We start from the raw sequence: 20,373 nt of genomic DNA, 5'->3' as shown, positions 1-20,373 counted from the left end.
GGACGAGCCCCAACCCCTGCAGCCATTTCACCCAAGGGTGGTGCAGGACCAGCAGATGAGGGAGGTCTGGGTTGGGTCCCAGATGTTCTGGGGCCCAGTGCCTCGGCCAGGTGGGGTGGGAGAGGCAGATCAGCTAGGATCTGCCTTCCCATATGTTCTATGGTGTGGAAATTAAAAATGAATATTGGTTAGTCATGTACAACACATTACAATATTAGCCAAAATAGCATAGGTTCATAGGTAGGTACTAGGCTAACTGCCCGAGGGTATTTATAAGCCTAGCCAGATTGTGTTGGCTTTCGCTGCCCCATTAATTATTTAACTGATCCTCTGTCAAGCAGAGCCAATGAAGTGATCCCAGGGGTGTATTTTCTGTTACCCATCCACACGTCAAGGTTTCTCTTGAAGAGTGTTAGTGAGGGGCTCTGCCTGATGTAATTTGGAATTTTGTTCCAAAGCATGGGGAGTCTCTGTGACAGGAATCTATCCCTCCAGCATGTTCTATTTATTGTTGTGGCAAGGTTTAGCTCACTAGAGCGCATGGCCCTTAGTGACTTGGATTTCTGTAGGTGGAGCATGTCCATCAATTCTGAGTTGGACATGGCTTTGTAAGTCAGACAGAGATCACCTCTGAGTAAGCGATATGCCACTGAGTACAGCCGGAGTTTTTTCAGTCGGGCTGCATAGGACATATGTTTGAGGCCAGTAATCCTCTTGGTGAGGTACTTTTGTGGTCTTTCCAGCTGTTGGAACTGTCTTGTGAGGTGCATCCCAAATGGGGCATTGTACTCTATGATGGGTCTAATGAGTGACGAGTAGAGGGGCACTATAACCTCTTTATTTCTAGATGCGAACCCTTTAGTAATTATATGGGCCACATAGAAGGATTTCCTAACTACTTTGGCAATATGATTGTCAAAGGAGAGAGTACTATCTACCTGGGTCCCCAGATCTCTTATTACCTCTTCTGTATTAAGGGGTGTGCCACCTATGTGGTAATTCATGGGTGTTTTGTTTTTCCCAAATGGGATGACTATGCATTTTTTGGCATTTAGCTTGAGGCCATGACTTTGACACCAGGTGTCCGTCTCAGTACGGCCCTTTTGGAGGATGTCCGTGTCAGCCGGAGAGTCAATTATGGCTCTCAGTTTGCAGTCATCAGTGAACTTGGTTAGCCATAGTCCTCCTGTGTTTGCCTGTACTTCTGAGAAGTATATGATGAACAGTAGGGGTCCCAGGACCGAGCCTTGCGAGACACCACTTGTGACTGGTTTAAAGTCAGACCTGGAACCCGCTGTTCTTACCGTGTGAGTTTTGTCTGTAAGTCAGTTGGCAACCCATCTTGTGATGTAGGGGTTTATGTTCAGGCTGGTGAGTTTTTCTGTAATACCCGAGTGGGGAATGGTGTCAAAAGCCTTGGCAAGGTCAAGGTAGGCTGTGTGAACCACCTTTCCCTCATCTATGGCCTTGGTGACTGTCTTGAAGAAGTCAACCAGGTTTAGTAGGCATGATCTGCCCTTAACAAAGCCGAACTGGGTCGGGTCAAGTGTTTGGAGGTTCCCAATGTCTTTGTTAATGAGTTCCATGATGATGTGCTCCATAGCCTTGCAGACCAGACTAGTCAGGCTTATCGGGCGATAGTTACCAGGGTCAGTTGTGGCCCCTCCTTTGTGGAGAGGAATAACCGTTGCTGTGCACCATTCTATGGGCACATAGCCTGTGGAGAGGCTGGGGTTGAACAGCATGTTTATGTGGGGTGTTAGTTCATAGGTTGGTACTAGGCTATCAGCCCTAGGGACTATACAAGCCTAGTCATAACAATTCCCTGGCTATTTCTTCCCACACTATTAACTTCCCTGGACCCCTGTCTTGCAGGGCGACTGACGTGATCCCCGGGGTGAATTTCCTTTTTCCCATCCAATTGTCAGGGTTCCTTTTGAAGAGGGCCAAAGAGGCACTCTGTTTGACATGTATCGGCAATCTATTCCAGAGTCTGGGGAGTCTCTGGATCAAGAACCTATCCCTCCAGCATGTTTTGTTTAATGTGATGACAAGGTTTAGATCCCTGGAACATGTGGCTCTGAGGGATTGGGATTTCTTTAAGTGTAGCATGTCCAACAGCTCTGGGTTTGACATGGCCTTGTATGTTAAGCAGAGATCGCATCTGAGTAGATGATATGCGACAAAGTATAGCTGGAGTTTTTTAAGGCAGTCAGCGTAGGGCATCTGCTTTAGGCCTGTGATTCTTTTAGTGAGGTATTTCTGCGGCCTTTCCAGTTGTTGCAGATGTCTTGAGAGGTACATACCAAACGGGGCATTGTATTCTATAATGGGTCTAATGAAGGATGAGTACAGTGGGACAATGACCTCCTTTTTTCTGGATAAAAAGCCCTTAGTGATGAGATGTGCCACATAGAATGATTTCCTGACTGTTGAGGTGATGTGGTTATCGAAGGTGAGACTACTGTCCACCTATGTCCCTAAGTCTCTTATCACACTTTCGGTGTTTAGTGTACTGCCACCTATATGGTAATTCACGGATACATGTTTTTTCCCAAAGGGGATAACTATACATTTCTTGGCATTGAGCTTGAGCCCATGGCTCTGGCACCAAGCATCTGTTTCTGTAAGGCCCTTTTGTAGGGTATCCACATCATTTGGGGATTCAATAATGGCTCCCAGTTTGCAGTCATCTGCGAACTTTGTTAGCCAGAGTCTCTTAGTGTTGGCCTGTACTTCAGAGAAGTAGATGCCAAACAACAGCGGTCCTAGGACTGAACCCTGAGGTACTCCACTTGTCACTTGTCTGGAGCTGGATTTGGAGTTGGCTACTTTTACAGTGTGGGTTCTATCAGTAAGCCAGTTAGCAACCCATTGGGTGATGTAGGGATTAATGCCCAGCTTAGTAAGTTTATCTATGATTTCAGAGTGGGGGATGGTGTCAAAGGCCTTGGCAAGGTCTAGATAGGCTGTGTGTAGTTCGTGCAAGACGCAGCCTGGGACACCATCTGGTCCCATTGACGCTGTGTTTTTGTCTTTTGAAAGGGCTGTTTTCACCTATGCATCTGTGATTTTTGGGACACTACACTTTTCCGTTATTGTTGTGGGCCCTTTTGGAGGTAAGAGGGGGTTGAAGTTTGCACTGAATCTATCTGCCAGGCAATATCAGTAGGTTCCATATATTTTGTGCTATTGTGTACTAGTTCAGTGCATATCTGTGAGTTGCCACTTAGATTCTTAACATAGCTAAAGAAGGCTTTGTGGTTATCTTTTGAATCCTTAGCTATTTTTCTTTCAAGGTTAGCCTTGGATGATTTCATGCGGGATCTTAGTTTCTTACTCATACTGATCAGGGGTATCTTTCTTTCTTGGGATTTGCTTTTTTTCTGAACTAGTTTCCTACTTCCATTGTATAGACTGTTTATTGCAGGGGTCCACCAAACTGGTTTCTTTCTCTTAGAGGAGTGAGTCTTGGTTTTGCTAGGGATGACACAATCCATGCATCCTTGTAGGTGCTCATACAGTACATTTGTAAAGGTTTCTGCATCTTGGGCAGCGTTATCCTTTAGCGTTGGGGCTGTGAAACTTACCACCTCTGACTTACGTAAGGTGAAGTTTGCTTTAGAAAAGTTTTTTACTGTGGTGTTTCCTTAGTTGGGGGTGGTGGTGGGGGGTGTGGACATCCAGAGTGATTAATTTATGGTCTAATCTAACCAGTGACGGGTTGACCTCTGATGTGGAACACCTGTAGCCCATGTTGGTGATGACCAGGTCCAATATGTTTTTACCTCTGGTAGGGGAGTTTACCAGCTGATCCAGGGAATTTGAGTTGATGAATTCCAGGAAGCGCTGGGCCTGGGAATTTGTACTCGACTAGTTTTCCCAGTGAATGGTAGGGTAATTTAAACTGCCCACAATTAGGGTGTTCGGTAGGACCTTCATGTTTTCCAATGTCTCCAGAAAGGTGGAGTGGTGGTCCTGGGTCATGGAGTATGATCTGTAGCAGGCCACAATTTGCATTGCAGATTTGCCCGATGTTAGTTGCACATGGATGATCTCAGAGGTATCATGCTGCACCACTAACCTGGAGGTGTAGGTATCCTTGATGAATATTGATACACCCACTCCTTTTGTGTTTCGGTCCGTGTTCTGTGGCCAAAATGTGGGTATGAGTTGTAGCCCAGTAGTGCTGGGGTGCTCTCTGGAGCCTTGAACCAGGTTTCAGTTACTGCACAGATGTTGACGTTCTCCATACTGAGGAGTGCTTTGAGCGCATGCATTTTGAGATTTAAACTCCTGGCGTTGAGTAGCATAACCCTCAGTTATTTGTTAATTGTGCTATTTACAGAGTTGGGTTTGACTTTTGAGCCTTGCCTAAAAAAGGCACTATGGGGGCAGCAAGAGCCTTGGCCAGTATTGGAAAGCCTAGGGGTGACAGGTGCAAGACGTCTCTTGTGAAGCAATGCGGCTTGTTGAGCATGTTGTCCCAGGCTGACAGACACTGGATCCCCTTTGAATGACACCAGAAGCTTAGCCAATTGTTGAAATTGATATTTTTTCTTTATACTGAGGTATCATTCTTGGTGAGGTCAGGATGCTACTCAGGGTCAGGGTCATACCAGCCTGGGCTACAAGATCAGAGAGCTCTTCCATGTCTCTTTTCATGTAGTCCAGGGAGATACATCTCAGGTCATTCACACAAACATGAACAATGACAGAGTCATATTTGTACTTGTTCTGGAGTGACCTAAGTGCTTGGATGCATGGATATTCCCATTTACCCAACACAGTGCAATTATAACAGTGCCATAGCAAGCAGAACCCATGCATATATGGAATGGAATTCTTGGTTGCAACAGTATGCCAGTTAGTGGTATGCCATGCAGGCAATAAAATGATTATTCAACAGGGAATATTAGTATGCACACAGTTTAAACAATGGTAAACCAAATGGAACAACGGTCCCAACAGTAGGGGTTTGTTTAGGAACATCCCCATGTTGGTTTCAGTGTGATGGTTGGATCAGCTGAGTGGTGGGGGAAGGAAACACATTCAATTGACAACTGCTATCAAGTATATTTGTCAGTACACTACTATTCACTACTCTACATTCTGACCACACTTACACTCTACCTGGGCGATGGGGCTGCTACAGCACACCAACAGCTGTAGATATCAACAAAGCAATTGTACCTTTATTTAAGTTTCTATACCAAGTTTTTTTACCTGTGGGCCCTGTGCAAATGAATTGTGTGCACAATACATTGCTCTTTCTGCACATATTTCAGATTCATATATTAGTTGCAGGCCCTGGAGTACGTGTTGTGCCTTTCACATACATCTACTGTGACATTCTCTGTGTGCAGGTTTCTTGGCGACTCGAGAAACTATCTGTGACAGCGTAACACTTGAGGGGTTGTCTGGGCCAGACTGCAGAGTGTGAATGTCTAGCTTGCATCTATTTGTAGGACTGGGGATGATCAACACAGCAATTGTACACCTTTCATAGTTATACACATCATACTAGTATTTCGATTCAGATTTCTTTACCTGTGTGTTCTGTCTGGAAAATGTTATGTGTTGCAGTACATTACCTTTTCTATTCAGATTGCAGTTTACAGCAGTAGAACCAGAAATGCTAGTGGCAGTCCCTGGATTTGAACTGTGGTGTGTGTGCAGAATTGAACTACAGGCCTAATTCTTATCAGACTGAGCTACTGGGGAGGTGTTGGTGTTGCTTATGACATTTCTATCTAATACATATTTTTGTGCACAGTACTTTTATTATGACATGTTGCATTATTTGTTTCCCATTTTCAGTACAAATTATGCATACACAACAGACATTGGTGTCACTGTTTGTGAAACGTGCACATTAGCTGGATTGCACATTTGACTGTTTTACAACTACATAGTACTATTTAGATTCCTGAGTACACAGTGTAGGTTTTAAGTCTGCACCTGTTAGCCTTATACATTTTCAGTACATTCACAGCTACATACAGCTGAAATTGAAAGATTAACACAAGACACTGCTGGAAGACAAAAAAGTAAAACACATTCTGATGGCAATATGTACTGTTGTTTTTTTTCAGTTATTTGACATGCCCATTCTAAAGTATGCAGACAAGCAGTGCTAACTCAGTTCACCTCAGTTAATGCATTCTGCAGGACATATACATTTCTATTTTTCAGGTACAAGTGAGATGACACACCCCAGTGTTTGGGATCACCTTTATTAGTTTTGACATACATATCTGTGTACAACTCAGAAATCCACAATTACTATTCCTGCATGATCTGCACAGGGGAATGCTTTTCATTTCTAACTGTTACAGTAGCCCTGACATGGGACTTTATTGGCAGGTTCACTCAGACACACTCATACATATTCTAATATTCTTCTCCTGCATATTGTATCTTGTTTGCGACTGACATCTGTATTACACACCAGCTGGGAAAACTACTTTGGCAGCACAATTATATATACAGGCGGTACCACCATTACTATAATTTTGATTTCTTACTGCTAATAGTAAGGGGTATTCTGTACTTACCATACTGCTGATGCAGCTGGGCCAGTCACTGGGCATGAGCCTCAACATTCTGGGACTTCTCTGCAGCAGCTGTATGGGGAGACATCACACATTAATCACATCTGCACCATCACAAGTTGAACTTTTTCCATACTTAGTTAGAGATAACTAAGACTGTATACTTACAGACAAATGGGACATCATGCGCTCGGGCTTCTTGGATACACTGGTGCAAAAGTGCACCCTTCCTCCGCTTCAGGTTGTTATGGTGGTGATGTACCTGCTCACCAGTCCGGGGTATGCCAGTGGCACTGGTGAAATCGAGTGCAAGCTGATCCCATGCCTCCACTTTGTACTGCAAGCCCTGGTACTGGCCCTGCAGCAGCCTGCTGTCATGTTTTTTTACTAGGAGCCCAACCATGACCCTGTACTCCTGGATGCCCCAACGTTGCACTTGGAAGTGAACACCTTCACCGACACCAGACATTTTGGACCTGCTGTGAGCAATCCCAAATGGTTATAGCTATATTCCTACCTGTGCAGTTTAAATAGGGCAGTTTTCCCACACTTTTTCTTGATTGGCCAGTTTTAATATGCTGAACTATGCTTAGCTCCGTGCAAACCCGCATAACAATGCTTAAACCAGGTAAGCAAAGCTGAAGGCTGGTAAGCAATGCTTACACTAGCAAAGCATTGCTTAAATCTATTTTTTCATTAAATTTATAAATAATTTTTTACATTTATATTTTACATATTCCTACCCCTACTGTGCTATACATGAGCCATGTGATTGACATATATCATTCAAATTCCTTAAAAGTTTATTAAATAATTTGGCAGAGGGGAGATTTAAACCGAGCATGTTCTACATGCTATACCATGGCAGTACCATTACGCTACAACAGCTTGATGATGTTTTCTATCACAGTAGCACTTGTCTATCATTTTCAGGATTTCAGCCAGGCTAAGCATAGTGGCATGCCATGCCAACAAGCTGCCCGCCACTTAAATTTCAGATTTATTTGATGAAAAAAAAAATAATACATTTTTAAAATTTGTATTGCTTTCCTCTTCCCCTACTGCTTCCATGCATGTAGGGTAAGAGTGCATACATTTGGGGGTGTGCACTTGAAGGCTGCTGCCTTCTAGGTGTTTGTGTTTTGTTTTTCTGTTTTTTTTCAGTGTCTGTGGACACTGAAATGTTAGCTACTTACATTTCAGTGTCTGTGGACATTCGTTTACTATATAATATTAGAGCCAAGATCTGTTATATAACTTGACACTCATCTGTGTCACAAAGTGCTGTACGGCACTTTCTGAGCAAAGGGGGTGTGTTACATGCGCAGGCACTGCTGACACACGCCCTCTGCTCTCGCTCCTGGTTCATGTCCGTTTAGATTAAATAGCAGCGTGCCTTCATGCATATGCAAGGCACACTGCTATTCTAAATGGACATGAACCACTCCATGCAAGAATAGTGTTATTCTTGCATGGAGTTTCGTGAATCCTGGGGTGTATGTTTCTGATATTGTTGTATGCATCTCATATTGCTGCATTATGTTGATTTTGCTAATATTTCAGGTTTTCATGGGGCTTTTTATGGTACTATCACTTTAAATAGGTTTTAGACATAATCTATGGTCACATTATATTGTTTCTGATTTATGATAGGCTGTTTTATAACAGCTTTAGTATTTTAAATGTTTTTATATGGCTCTCTGTGAGCTAAATGTTTTTAAATGGTCTGAGGACGTGACCTGGAATGGTCGTGAAAGTGCTTACCAATTTTATGCTATAATAAAAGTTTTATGAGTTATTATCTTGCTCAACTATTCATTTTTTTTTTGCTGTGGATTAGTGCAAGGAATATATTTTTGCTATTTTTATTTAATTTGTTTCCTGTGCACTATTTGTCAACTGGGTTAGCTTGTTATTGGATATTCCTAGTAATAAGTATCTCTCCGGACAACTAAACTATGCCAAAGTGACCTATTATCACAAAAAAAAAACAGTTTAAAATGTGTTCAGAATTCTTTTACAACTGACAGAACTTAAATAATTTCCAGTACACAAAAGTCTAAACAACCAACACAGCCAATGTGCTAAACCAGTGTTGAAAAATAGTTGCACACACTTTAATCACATTAAACTGTCATAAAATAATGTTTAATACTTATTTAAACTATATTTTCTTGTCAGAGTAAGATCTTCACAGAATAAACAACTTAATCTGTGGTAAAATCTTGATCTAATTTAAAAAAAACACAGAGCAGAGCCATACATATAATAAATAATTTATACATTTGAAAAATCTATGTTCTGCAATATTTTCCTGTCAAAAGATGAAACTAGACCAGAGTAACAACAGTACTGTTGAATACTGCCCTATGCCAATGAAGGGACCAATTGGCTTAATGGTTAATGTCATCACTTCCTATACACAAGGTACAAAATTCGATCCTGACCTCTGGCCAATGCCTATTTGGAGTTTGCATGTTCTCCCTGTGTCTCTGTGAGATTCTTCCCACCTCCCAAAAACATATTGAGTTATTTCCATATCAAACTCACCAATGAATGCAGCTGTGGGCAGCAGCACAGACTCTGCATGGTGCCCTATAGGGGGAAGAGTTGGATAAAATAACCGCTTTAGGCATCTACTGTGGTGTGCAGTATCTCCAAGATAGGAGAACATGGATCACCGACTGCACACTGTGAAAGGGCTAGGCACTCAATGGTGTAAAATATGGCTGTAGGTGATTTTGTCAGGTTGACTAATGCCACCCAATGGGCATGGGTATTTGCCAGTGATAAGTGGGTTGAGGACTTGGCCTACTCTGACCTACACTAGGTGTGCCCACTATAAAGCCCAGCAGTGCTGGGTCAATAATCTACTGGCCGGCCGGTGTCCAGTTGCCCAGTCTGGTTTACCTGAGGTGGCTCTGCTGAGCAAAAGCTGGACATAAAACCAATCAAATGAAAGAGTACTGTAGGACAGAGTAGCAACGGGACTCTGTCATAAGGGTAGTTTTCTGAAGATCCTTGCCTGTTTTCTGTTTGCTTTCTTCTGTGCAGCCAGTTGTTTTTGGATGGGCCAAACAAGACTGGGAAATGCAATGTACTGGACTGTGGTGCAGGAATTGGCAAAATTACCAAATTACTCTTGTTTTCCCTCTTTAAAACTGTTGATATGGTAGATGTAATGGAATGCTTCCTTGAAAAAGCCCAGTCCTTCCTTGGTGAGGAAAGCAGAAGAGTAGGAGAACTATTTTTGCTGTGGCCTTCAGGACTTCAACCCAGAACCTAACCATTACTATGTTGTTTGGATTCAGTGGGTGATAGGTAATTTAACAGATGAACACCTCAAAGAGTTCCTGAAGAGATGTCAGAAGGATCTGCAACCTAATGGTATTATAGTTATCAAAGGCAATGTGCATACAAAGGTGTAATTATGGATGATGTAGACAGCAGTGTTTGACAACTTTTAGTACTGCACCATGTTATTGAGAAGGCAGGACTTAAAATTCTAATGGAGGAGAGGCAAGAAAATTTCCCTGATGAGATCTAAAATATATGCTACTGGCATGAGATGAGATGTCTTGTAAGCTGTGGCTGCTATAGTAACTAAACTGAAAAACAAGTTTGTGGAGAATGCAAAAGCACAGCAGCCAACTGCTGAATTCAGTGGCAATTCAGTCATTGCATAACATCTAAAGTAGATCATGTTTGGAAAGCGGAGTTCCACTCTAGAAAACCTTTTCCCTTCCTTTTCTCTAAATGAAGAATAAAAGAAAAGACACTTAACAGTAATGTACATAGCTGCTATTTATCATAAAGGCAAAAAAAGAAGTTATGTACTTACCATAATGTTCCATCTGTGTTGTTGATCTTCATTTATCCTTGATGTTTGGGTCATGACACCAATCCTCGTAAACTGCTCAACTGGTACATAGCTTGCGCAAGCCAAAAACTCTTGAGCTAAGACTCTACCCACAATACCCCTCTCCATATTACCTCAGATTGAGTTGGCAGCTACACAGAAAGACAAAAAAAATATGTATATGAAATCAAAGAGGTTATGCTCAAAGTCAAACTTGAAAGTTACAAGGACAAGCATCTGATCCTCCAAAGGTCTGCAAGAGGGGGAAGGAGGGTGGTTGCCAAGGAAAAATGAAGATCAACAACACAGATGGAACATTATGGTAAGTACTTAACTTCTTTATCTGATGTTGTCATTCTTCATTTATCCTTGACCTTTGGGACAGAGTCCCCAGCTACTTTAGATCATGGGTGGCCTTATGGAAGGATATTCCTGAGAACCATAGAGCTAAAGGATGCTGTTCCACTGGAGACTAGATCCAATTTGTAATGAGTGATAAAGATATGTGGAGTAGCTCAGGTTGCTGCTATGCATATTTCATCCATGGAAGCCTTGGAATGGAAAACAGCAGATGTGGCTATTGCCCTAGTGGAATGCGCTCTCACTTCTGCTGGTAACTTGAGATTCTTTTAATTGTATATGAAAGTAATACAGTCTCTTAACCATCTTGACAAGGTAACTTTTTGAAACAGATTTCCCCAGAGATGGACCTGAGAAAGAGATAAATAACTGGTCCAATTTTCTAAAACTTTAGCTCTGCTGAGGTAGAAATGTAATTGTCTGTGAACATCCAGCAAATGTAAGCAATATTCACCTTTGTTGGAAAAATTTGGGAAGAAAATGGGTAAGACAGTGGTTTGATTAATATTAGTTTCTAAGACCACCTTAGAGATAAAAGATGGGTTGCTTCTTAGTGAAACCCTATCCTTATGAAAAATAAAACATGGGGGTTTTGAAGATAGTGCTTGCATTTTGGAAATTCTTCTGGCAGAGATAATGCCTATCAAAAATAGTTTTCAATGAAAGAAACTTTAAGTGGCATGTAGATGCTGGTTCAAAGGGAAAAAGTACCAAAGACTGCAAAAGTAAGGTCAGAGCCCAAGGAGCTAGAGGGTCTTTAAATGGAGGTTTCAACCGCAAAGCTCCCTTCATGAACACTTTATACAATCTATGGAAAATTAGTGAATGGTCTTCAAAGCCATTGTGAAAATTGGAAACAGCAGCTAGTTGGATCTTAATAGTAGAAGCAGATGCTACTTGACTGAACAGCATAGCTAAAATCAAAACAGTTCCAGACTGCCAAAAGGAATGTTCTCTTTGAAGTTTAATATAAATTTCACCAAAACATGAGCGCTTTCATCTCGGAATGAGACTTCATCAGATAAAACAATACAGTGCTACACCTACTATATATAATGCCATGAATAACTTTGATTAACTAACCAATTAAGGACTTAAAGCAGCACTACCAGCTGAATTTAAAAGTACCCATATAGTTTTCTTATAAACCATAAAGCAATTTACAAAAATACATTGACATTAAATTAAATTAATAAAACAAATATTAACTAAAAAACTTCCTTAAATTGTAGTAAAATTTAAATAATGTATGATAAAGTATTATGAAATAATACTATTTTCACCTATAATTCAAACCTTTGCTGCTCTCTCAATGAGTGTAGCCTTAATGCTGATATATTCATTAAGACCTGGGGGAAAATTGGCCTTAAGTCTCAGTTGCCATTTTAATTCTCGGTTCAACAATAGATTCTTTGTATTACCCCCCCCTAATATTGTTTTTAACCAAGTCAATAATTCCAAATTTAAAACTACTAGAAGAACTAGAAGAACTAGAAGATGCACAGGAAACAGAATGTTTGTATAGGGCACTGGTATCTTTCTTAACCCTAATGTCATTAAGGTGTTCATATATTCTATCTTTCAGTGCCCTTTCGGTTTTCCCAATATAGAATGATGAACAGTGTGTACAGATGGCCAAATATACCAACATTCTACTGTAACAATTTCCTTTACAGAATTTAACAACACTGCCCAGACCGTTGTTCAATTTTATAAACTCTACTTTATAGATGTGAGAACATTGCCCACACCTACCACATGAACTAGTTACTTTCTTTCCATTCTCCTTGTTGTCAACTCTTTCAAACAGCCTTTTAAAATTCATTCCTGTTCTATAGGTAAACTCAGGTCTATTCCCTACCACTTCGTATAACTCCTTGTTGGTTTTCAATATACACCAATTAGCCTTCACTATTTGTGTAAAGAGGTCAGAAAACATATTATATTCAGTAACACAGGCCCCCTGGTAATTTTTTGATACCCTACCAGTTTCTGTCGTATTAGTGAATGGTTGACCAAGTAAAGGTTTGTATTTAATCCCCCAGCCATTGTAAACTTCCTCCAATGTTTGACCAACCAATTCACTAGGATATCCTCTTTCAATAAACTTACTAGCAAGGAAAATGAATTCTTCAAAAAGATCATGAAAGTCGGACGTCATCCTAGCCACTAGCTTTTCTGAACCACATGAACATTTTTTAGGTCCAAGAAGGTCAGAACACTTGGCAAACAAAGCCAGACTTCCGTCAGACCCGGGGTATTCAACAAGTTTAAATGGGAACAATTATGGATGGAAGAGTGTAGGGAAGAAGGGCAGATAAACATTATTCAACATGCTGATGGTATAGTTTTTGAGTGTAAAGGGTTTAAAATTTTTAACTATACTTCTACTGTTTTGGAGAAGATTCATTTTGATTTATTTTCAAAGGGTTTTAAGTTTGTTAAATCACAGTACGATGATTTAGCTCATATTTTAGTAGATTTTAAACTTTACCTTAGAAAATTAAACTTGAGTTTGATTCACAAAAGAACCTTGGGAGATACTTTTATTACTAACAGACGATTAGTAAGGTATAGTACATACAACCCACCCCTGCATCCGGCACTTGCTACTTTTGAGAACATTGTTACAACTGAGATTTATGATACTTACACAAAGAATAAAAGAAAAATGGAACACCATAATTTGAGTAAGGATGAAGAGAAGTTACTTTTTGAATTAAAAACACAGAAAGATATTAGGATTATGAAACCGGATAAGGGGGGAGGTGTGGTACTATTTAACAATGAGGAATATAATAATGCTTTAACCAACATTTTGTTGGACTCAAACACATACACTTCAGTTTCACATAATGAGATTTTAATTGCATATAGGAGAATCGATTCTCTTTTGGAAGAATATTTAATAGAAAATAGAGTTGACAAATCAACATACCATTTTTTGAGACAAGTACATCCTATTATTCCTCAGTTTTTTGGGGTGCCTAAGGTCCATAAGTCTATTTCTGAGCCGCCTTTTAGACCTATTGTATCAGCCAATAATTCAAAAACACACCCCCTGGCAGTTTATATAGATAGCCTTACCAAAAATATAGTAACAAGGACGGAACATTTAATTAAAGATTCCTGGGATTTCCTTAGTAAACTAAATAAGGATTTGTGGTCAGAAAACTGTGTATTTTTAACAACTGATGTTAAGGATCTTTTTACCTGTATACCGAGGGTTGAGGGACAGGAATTTTTTGAAGATAGTATCCATAAGCATCTGGATACACCTTACGATCAGAAGCTATTAATCCTGGAATTAATGGAAGTCGTTTTGGATAATAATTACATAGGCTTCCAAGGTGAATACTACCAGCAAACCAGTGGTGTAGCTATGGGGGCAGCTTGTGCCCCCATTTATGCTAATTTAGTGATGTTAGAATGGGAAGAAAGGTATGTGTTGAAAAGTATTTATAGGAAAAATCTGAAGTGCTATCTGAGATTTTTGGATGACATTGTTGTGATCTGGGATGGTACTAAGGATAGTATAGTAGAATTTATTGATTATATAAATAATACCACAAATTTTCTTTCCTTCACACATACTGTTGATGATTACAGCATTAACTATTTAGACATTACTATTAGTAAGACACCACAGGGTTTTAAGTCCAGGATTTTCCGTAAGGCCACATGGTGTAACAGTTATTTACACCATGACAGTTCCCACCCCTTCCATCAAAAAAAGGAGTTTAATTAAAGGACAGGCTGTTAGGTTGGCTAGGATGATGTCCAACTTTCATGATCTTTTTGAAGAATTCATTTTCCTTGGTAGTAAGTTTATTGAAAGAGGATATCCTAGAGAATTGGTTGGTCAAACATTGGAGGAAGTTTACAATGGCTGGGGGACTAAATACAAACCTTTACTTGGTCAACCATTCACTAATACGACAGAAACTGGTAGGGTATCAAAAAATTACCAGGGGGCCTGTGTTACTGAATATAATATGTTTTCTGACCTCTTTACACAAATAGCGAAGGCTAATTGGTGTATATTGAAAACCAACAATGAGTTATACGAAGTGGTAGGGAATAGATCTGAGTTTACCTATAGAACAGGAATGAATTTTAAAAGGCTGTTTGAAAGAGTTGACAACAAGAAGAATGGAAAGAAAGCAACTAGTTCATGTGGTAGGTGTAGGCAATGTTCTCACATCTATAAAGAAGAGTTTATAAAATTGAACAACGGTCTGGGCAGTGTTGTTAAATTCTGTAAAGGAAATTGTTACAGTAGAATGTTGGTATATTTGGCCATCTGTACACACTGTTCATCATTCTATATTGGGAAAACCGAAAGGGCACTGAAAGATAGAATATATGAACACCTTAATGACATTAGGGTTAAGAAAGATACCAGTGCCCTATACAAACATTCTGTTTCCTGTGCATCTTCTAGTTCTTCTAGTTCTTCTAGTAGTTTTAAATTTGGAATTATTGACTTGGTTAAAAACAATATTGGGGGGGGTAATACAAAGAATCTATTGTTGAACCAAGAATTAAAATGGCAACTGAGACTAAGGCCAATTTTCCCCCAGGTCTTAATGAATATATTAGCATTAAGGCTACACTCATTGAGAGAGCAGCAAAGGTTTGAATTATAGGTGAAAATAGTATTATTTCATAATACTTTATACATTATTTAAATTTTACTACAATTTAAGGAAGTTTTTTAGTTAATATTTGTTTTATTAATTTAATTTAATGTCAATGTATTTTTGTAAATTGCTTTATGGTTTATAAGAAAACTATATGGGTACTTTTAAATTCAGCTGGTAGTGCTGCTTTAAGTCCTTAATTGGTTAGTTAATCAAAGTTATTCATGGCATTATATATAGTAGGTGTAGCACTGTATTGTTTTATCTGATGAAGTCTCATTCTGAGATGAAAGCGCTCATGTTTTGGTGAAATTTATATTAAACTTCAAAGAGAACATTCCTTTTGGCAGTCTGGAACTGTTTTGTTTTACTTAGTTATTTGTGACTACGTTGACTGGCTTAGTTCTTTCGGATTGGTTCCAGTTGTTGCCCGGAGGATTGCTGTGGTATTTACTGAATTTTGGTGCTACCTACTATGGAAGGTTCTCCTGGCGATTCTACTATTATTGGACAAAATTCTATGCTTAGTCCTAGTTGTATAACTAGGACACAACAAGAAGTTATTAAAGTACGTGAGGAATTAGCTACATTAAGAGGGGATCTGACTAGGCTTATTGACTTGTTTAGTCAAGTCGAGCCAGCAGATGGTGCTAATTCCATACGCAACTGTTCTGTACGTGGCTCGGCGCGTTTTCTGACGTCATCTCCACGCTCAAGGGCTGTGAGCAATGGTGGCAACAAGGTGAACGCCAGGGAATGCGAGCCCAACGAACGAAGAAATGGAACGAAGGATGGAAGGACTTCCTTATCTCCGCTTAATCGTAATGATGTGCAGGGTTCTATTACAGGACAACAGGATCGGGCGGTTTTACAGATGAATTGCAAATCCAAAGGTATTTTTATTAATGCCGCTAGACTTATCAAAGACACAATGCCTATTTCTAATGTTGCAGTGTCAGCGGCACGTTCGTTAGAGAACATTGACCATTCGTTTTGTTTCAAAGACGTTTTGGACAGAAATTTTGAATTTAACACATCTCTTGTTGACAAACACTTAGATAATTATATGGTTGGTCATGATTTAAATGAGACTAACGTTCTTACTTTAAAGGACGTAATTTATTAATTTGAAAAAAAGTTGTTTAAGTACAAATGTCTGCAGATCGATAACAGATATCTGCATTGCTGTGTTAGTCACAAAATAGTCCCTCAGGGACTAAGAATTTTTAAATATCCGTTTGGTGTTTTATATTCTGATACTGTCCTAAAAGATTTTCATGATTTTTTTGATGAGTGTGGGTTTGGTTTGATTTTGAAATTGATTAAGTACAATGAAACCTTGCTTCATGGTTTGTTAGTTGACATAAAAAAACTTAATGATGATATTCTCAATGACTTGTTGTTTGAAGAATACAAATTCATGTATAATAGGATTTTGAAGAAAACGGACGCTAGGATTAACAAGGTTTTTGCTAGGAAGCAAAAAAAGTTTATGAGGGACAAAGAACAATATATTAAAGGTAAAATGTACCCTGGACCTTTTAATAACCCGAAAAATAGTAATAAAGCACAGGATTTGGTTTACCCTATGCAATATGACCTATTAGAAGCCAAAGAAGCACCAAGAACTAACTTCCATGGTAGAAATAACTATGGTGGTGGTGCATCTAATAGAGTTTTAGATGAACTTGATTCCTTTTCTGAACCACATGAACATTTTTTAGGTCCAAGAAGGTCAGAACGCTTGGCAAACAAAGCCAGACTTCCGTCAGACCCGGGGTATTCAACAAGTTTAAATGGGAACAATTATGGATGGAAGAGTGTAGGGAAGAAGGGCAGATAAACATTATTCAACATGCTGATGGTATAATTTTTGAGTGTAAAGGCTTTAAAATTTTTAACTATACTTCTACTGTTTTGGAGAAGATTCATTTTGATTTATTTTCAAAGGGTTTTAAGTTTGTTAAATCACAGTACGGTGATTTAGCTCATATTTTAGTAGATTTTAAACTTTACCTTAGAAAATTAAACTTGAGTTTGATTCACAAAAGAACCTTGGGAGATACTTTTATTACTAACAGACGATTAGTAAGGTATAGTACATACAACCCACCCCTGCATCCGGCACTTGCTACTTTTGAGAACATTGTTACAACTGAGATTTATGATACTTACACAAAGAATAAAAGAAAAATGGAACACCATAATTTGAGTAAGGATGAAGAGAAGTTACTTTTTGAATTAAAAACACAGAAAGATATTAGGATTATGAAACCGGATAAGGGGGGAGGTGTGGTACTATTTAACAATGAGGAATATAATAATGCTTTAACCAACATTTTGTTGGACTCAAACACATACACTTCAGTTTCACATAATGAGGTTTTAATTGCATATAGGAGAATCAATTCTCTTTTGGAAGAATATTTAATAGAAAATAGAGTTGACAAATCAACATACCATTTTTTGAGACAAGTACATCCTATTATTCCTCAGTTTTTTGGGGTGCCTAAGGTCCATAAGTCTATTTCTGAGTCGCCTTTTAGACCTATTGTATCAGCCAGTAATTCAAAAACACACCCCCTGGCAGTTTATATAGATAGCCTTACCAAAAATATAGTAACAAGGATGGAACATTTAATTAAAGATTCCTGGGATTTCCTTAGTAAACTAAATAAGGATTTGTGGTCAGAAAACTGTGTATTTTTAACAATTGATGTTAAGGATCTTTTTACCTGTATACCGAGGGTTGAGGGACAGGAATTTTTTGAAGATAGTATCCATAAGCATCTGGATACACCTTACGATCAGAAGCTATTAATCCTGGAATTAATGGAAGTCGTTTTGGATAATAATTACATAGGCTTCCAAGGTGAATACTACCAGCAAACCAGTGGTGTAGCTATGGGGGCAGCTTGTGCCCCCATTTATGCTAATTTAGTGATGTTAGAATGGGAAGAAAGGTATGTGTTGAAAAGTATTTATAGGAAAAATCTGAAGTGCTATCTGAGATTTTTGGATGACATTTTTGTGATCTGGGATGGTACTAAGGATAGTATAGTAGAATTTATTGATTATATAAATAATACCACAAATTTTCTTTCCTTCACACATACTGTTGATGATTACAGCATTAACTATTTAGACATTACTATTAGTAAGACACCACAGGGTTTTAAGTCCAGGATTTTCCGTAAGGCCACATGCTGTAACAGTTATTTACACCATGACAGTTCTCACCCCTTCCATCAAAAAAAGAGTTTAATTAAAGGACAGGGTGTTAGGTTGGCTAGGATGACGTCCAACTTTCATGATCTTTTTGAAGAATTCATTTTCCTTGCTAGTAAGTTTATTGAAAGAGGATATCCTAGAGAATTGGTTGGTCAAACATTGGAGGAAGTTTTCAATGGCTGGGGGACTAAATACAAACCTTTACTTGGTCAACCATTCACTAATACGACAGAAACTGGTAGGGTATCAAAAAATTACCAGGGGGCCTGTGTTACTGAATATAATATGTTTTCTGACCTCTTTACACAAATAGTGAAGGCTAATTGGTGTATATTGAAAACCAACAAGGAGTTATACAAAGTGGTAGGGAATAGACCTGAGTTTACCTATAGAACAGGAATGAATTTTAAAAGGCTGTTTGAAAGAGTTGACAACAAGGAGAATGGAAAGAAAGCAACTAGTTCATGTGGTAGGTGTGGGCAATGTTCTCACATCTATAAAGACGAGTTTATAAAATTGAACAATGGTCTGGGCAGTGTTGTTAAATTCTGTAAAGGAAATTGTTACAGTAGAATGTTGGTATATTTGGCCATCTGTACACACTGTTCATCATTCTATATTGGGAAAACTGAAAGGGCACTGAAAGATAGAATATATGAACACCTTAATGACATTAGGGTTAAGAAAGATACCAGTGCCCTATACAAACATTCTGTTTCCTGTGCATCTTCTAGTTCTTCTAGTTCTTCTAGTAGTTTTAAATTTGGAATTATTGACTTGGTTAAAAACAATATTAGGGGGGGTAATACAAAGAATCTATTGTTGAACCGAGAATTAAAATGGCAACTGAGACCTAAGGCCAATTTTCCCCCAGGTCTTAATGAATATATCAGCATTAAGGCTACACTCATTGAGAGAGCAGCAAAGGTTTGAATTATAGGTGAAAATAGTATTATTTCATAATACTTTATCATACATTATTTAAATTTTACTACAATTTAAGGAAGTTTTTTAGTTAATATTTGTTTTATTAATTTAATTTAATGTCAATGTATTTTTGTAAATTGCTTTATGGTTTATAAGAAAACTATATGGGTACTTTTAAATTCAGCTGGTAGTGCTGCTTTAAGTCCTTAATTGGTTAGTTAATCAAAGTTATTCATGGCATTATATATAGTAGGTGTAGCACTGTATTGTTTTATCTGATGAAGTCTCATTCCGAGATGAAAACGCTCATGTTTTGGTGAAATTTATATTAAACTTCAAAGAGAGCATTCCTTTTGGCAGTCTGGAACTGTTTTGTTTTACTTAGTTATTTGTGACTACGTTGACTAGCATAGCTAAAATCTCCAATACCTTTTCAACTGGTGCAGAAAAAGGGTTAAGACTATTATTGTATGCCCAAATAGAAAATCTTTTCCACTTGCTCTGGTAAAGTTTCCTAGTGGAAGGTCTATGGGAAGCCAGTAGAATTTTTCGGACTGGGGAAGATAAATTTTTCTGCCTGGCGATTAATGGAACTGGAGGAGCCAAGCTGTAAGCTTGAGGTTCTGAAGACTGGGGTGCACCAGTCCCTGTAGATAAGACAGAAGATCCAGAACTGGGCCCAGAATCCATAGAGAGTGAATTAGATAAGGCCACAGAAAGGGGAACCAGACTTATCAAGGCCAGAAGGACACAATGAGGATCAGCTTGCTTCTCAACCTGCTGGCTTTCTTTAAGAAGA

The 20,373-nt window shown here is 38.9% G+C and overlaps 1 pseudogene; it reads left to right on the top strand.

Annotated features, from left to right (window-relative positions):
- Positions 1-10,101, top strand: part of LOC122810724 — a 58,831-nt pseudogene extending 48,730 nt beyond the window's left edge.
- The last annotated feature ends 10,272 nt before the right edge of the window (positions 10,102-20,373 follow it).

Source organism: Protopterus annectens, chromosome 9.part0 (assembly GCF_019279795.1).
Source record: "Protopterus annectens isolate FY-2018-M chromosome 9.part0, PAN1.0, whole genome shotgun sequence".
NCBI classification, from domain to species: domain Eukaryota; kingdom Metazoa; phylum Chordata; order Ceratodontiformes; family Protopteridae; genus Protopterus; species Protopterus annectens.
This window is presented reverse-complemented; position numbering and strand designations above follow the sequence as displayed.